At 33.4% G+C, this 3696-nt stretch overlaps 1 non-coding gene across 1 annotated transcript; it reads right to left on the reverse strand.

Annotated features, from left to right (window-relative positions):
- Positions 1-2340: 2340 nt before the first annotated feature.
- On the reverse strand, positions 2341-2448 carry LOC112718714 (small nucleolar RNA R71). Its single transcript, XR_003161041.1, has one exon. It is a non-coding gene; the product is annotated as a small nucleolar RNA R71 (small nucleolar RNA).
- Between the last annotated feature and the right edge of the window lie 1248 nt (positions 2449-3696).

Raw genomic sequence — 3696 nt, forward strand, 5'->3', positions numbered from 1 at the left:
TAACTAAGATTTACAGGATAACCATAGCTTGCTTCAAGCCGACAATCTCCGTGGGATCGACCCTTACTCGCGTAATGTTTTATTACTTGGATGACCCAGTGCACTTGCTGGTTATTTGTACCGGAGTTGTGAAAAGTGTGATCACAATTCCGTGCACCAAGTTTTTAGCGCCGTGGGCGGGGATTGTTCGAGTTTGGACAATTGACAGTTCATCTTATTGCTTAGATTAGGTAACCTTCTTTCTTGTTTCAACCTTTATTTTCTTTTCAAAAAGTTTTAAAAAAATAAATTAAAATAAAATAAAATAATACGAAAAAAATTTAATAAAATCATAAAACCAAAAAAATTTGTGTTTCTTGTTTGAGTCTAGTGTCAAATTTTAAGTTTGGTGTCAACTGCATGTTTTTAATTTTTCTTAGATTTTTGAAAATTCATGCATTGTATTCTTCTTTGATCTTCAAGTTGTTATTGATGATTTTCCTTGTTTGATCTTTAATTTTTCTTGTTTTGTGTCTTTTCTTATTTTTCTGGTGCATTTTCGAATTGTTAGTGTCCCTAGTACAAAAGTTCTTAAGTTTGGTGTCTTGTATGTCTTTCTTTTCTTAAGAATTTTCAAAAATATGTTCTTGATGTTCATCATGATCTTCAAAGTGTTCTTAGTGTTCATCTTGACATTCAAAGTGTTCTTGCATGCATTATTTGTTTTGATCTTAAATTTTTATATTTTGTTTCATTTTGTTGTTTTTCTCTCTCCTCATTAAAAATTCAAAAGTAAAAAAATATCTTTTCCTTATTCTTCTCATAATTTTCGAAATTCTGAGTTGACTTGGTCAAAAAATTTTAAAATTTAGTTGTTTCTTGTTAGTCAAGTCAAAATTTCAATTTAAAAACTTTATCTTTTCAAATCTTTTTCAAAATCAATTCTTTTTCATTTTTTTTTTTGTTTTCGAATTTCATTCTTAAAATTTTTCAAAATCTTTTTCATTTTTCTTTTAATGTTTTCGAAAATTTTAAAATTAATTTTTCAAAATATTTTTCTTAATTTTATTTCATATTTTTGAAAATCCTTGCTAACAATTAATGTTTTGATTCAAAAAATTTCAAGTTTGTTACTTTCTTGTTAAGAAAGATTCAATCTTTGAATTCTAGAATCATATCTTTTTGTTTCTTATTAGTCAAGTCATCAACTTTAATTTTAAAAATCAAATATTTTTAATTTCTTTTTCAATTCTTTTTCAAAACAAATTTCAATCATATCTTTTAAAATTTTAATTTCAAAATCTTTTTCTAACTTCTTATCTTTTCAAAATTTATTTTCAAATCTTTTTCAACTAATTATTTGACTTGTTTGTTTTAATTTTAAAAAAGTTTACTATTTCTTATCTTTTTCAAAACCACCTAACTACTTTTCCACTTCTAATTTTCGAAAATCACTAACCACTTTTTCAAAAATATTTTTTATTAACTAATTGTTTTAGTTTTTAATTTTCTCGTATTTCTTTTTTCAAATTTTCGAAACTAACTTAATTAATTAAATAAAAATAAAAATATTTTTCTTTTCCCTCTTCTTAAAAATTCAAATACTCTCTCTCATCTCTTTCTATTTATTTTATTTATTTACTAACACTTCTCTTCTACTCATCTAATAATTCGAACCCTCTCCCTCTCTCTGTGTTCAAATTCTTCTAATTCTCTCTCTACCTCATTCTTCTATTCTTCTTTTCCTCTAACACATAAAGGAATCTCTATACTGTGACATAGAGAATTCCACTACTCTCTTTGTTCTCTTCTTTCTCATATGAGCAGGAACAGTGATAACGACATTCTTGTTGAAGCTGATCCTAAAGCTGAAAGGACTCTGAAGAGGAAGCTAAGAGAAGGTAAAGCACACACTCTGGAGAGGACCTTACAGTAAATTTCGAAAAAGTGGCAAACATGGAAGCCGAACCTGAGAACAATGGTGGAGATGCAAGGAAGATGCTTGGTGACTTTACTGCACCAACTTCCAACTTCTATGGAAGAAGCATCTCAATTCCTGCAATTGGAGCAAACAACTTTTAGCTTAAGCCTCAATTAGTTTCTCTAATGCAGCAGAATTGCAAGTTTCATGGACTTTCATTGGAAGATCCTCATCAGTTCTTAGCTGAATTCTTGCAAATCTATGAAAATGTTAAGACCAATGCAGTTGATCCCGAGGTTTACAAACTTATAATTTTTCCCTTTGCTGCAAGAGACAGAGCTAGGATATGGTTGGACTCACAACCTAGGAAAAGCCTGAACTCTTGGGAAAAGTTGGTCAATGCTTTCTTGGCCAAATTCTTTCCACCTCAAAAGATGAGCAAGCTTAGAGTGGAAGTCCAAACCTTCAGGCAGAAGGAAGGTGAATCCCTCTATGAAGCTTGGGAAAGAATCAAGCAATTGATCAGAAGATTTCCTTCTAACATGCTTTCAGAATGGAGCATCTTATGTATATTCTATGATGGTTTGTCTGAGTTGTCCAAGATGTAATTGGACCACTCTACTGGTGGATCTCTTCATCTGAAGAAAACCCCTACAGATGCCCAAGAACTCATTAAGACGGTTGCAAATAACCAGTTCATGTACACTTCTGAAAGAAATCCTGTGAATAATGGGATGACTCAGAAGAAAGGAGTTCTTGAGATTGATACTCTGAATGCCATATTGGCTCAAAATAAAATATTGACTGAGCAAGTCAATATGATTTCTCAGAATCTGACTGGATTGTAAGCTGCATCCGGCAGTACTAAAGAAGGCTCCTCTGAAGGAGAAGCTTATGACCCTGAGAATCCTACAATGGAAGAGGTGAATTACATGGGAGAATCCTATGGAAACACCTATAATCCTTCAAGGAGAAATCATCCAAATTTCTCATGGAAGGATCAACAGAAGCCTCAACAAGGCTTCAACAATAATAATAGTGCGAAAAATAGGTTTCGCAATAGCAAGCCTTTTCCATCATCTCCTCAGTAACAGACAGAGAATTCTGAGCAGAGCCTCTCTGGCTTAGCAACCATAGTCTCTAATCTATCTAAGACCACTCTCAGTTTCATGACTGAAACAATATCCTCCATTAGAAATTTGGAGACACAAGTGGGTCAGCTGAGTAAAAGAGTTACTGAAATCCCTTATAGTACTCTCCCAAGCAATACAGAAGAGAATCCAAAGAGAGAGTGCAAGGCCATCAATATATCCAAAGTGGCCAAACCTATAGAGGAGGAAGAGGCAGTAATTTCCAGTGAGGAAGACCTCAATGGACGTCTACTGACCACTAAGGAGTTCCCTAATGAAGAACCAAAGGAATTTAAGGCTCATACAGAGACCATAGAGATTCCACTGAACTTACTGTTGCCATTCATGAGCTTTGATGAGTATTCTTCCTCTGAAGAGGATGAAGATATTGCTGAAGAGCAAGTTGCTCAGTATCTAGGAGGAATCATGAAGCTGAATGCCAAGTTATTTGGTAATGAAACTTGGGAGGAGGAACCTCCATTGCTCATCAATGAACTGAATGCCTTGGTGCAGCAAAAATTACCCCAGAAAAAATCGGATCCCGGAAGGTTCTTAATACCCTGTACCATAGGCACCATGACCTTTGAGAAGGCTCTGTATGACCTAGGATCAGGTATAAACCTCATGCCACTCTCCGTAATGGAGAAACTAAGAATCTTTGAGGTA

This window comes from Arachis hypogaea, chromosome 10 (assembly GCF_003086295.3).
Source record: "Arachis hypogaea cultivar Tifrunner chromosome 10, arahy.Tifrunner.gnm2.J5K5, whole genome shotgun sequence".
Lineage (NCBI taxonomy): Eukaryota > Viridiplantae > Streptophyta > Magnoliopsida > Fabales > Fabaceae > Arachis > Arachis hypogaea.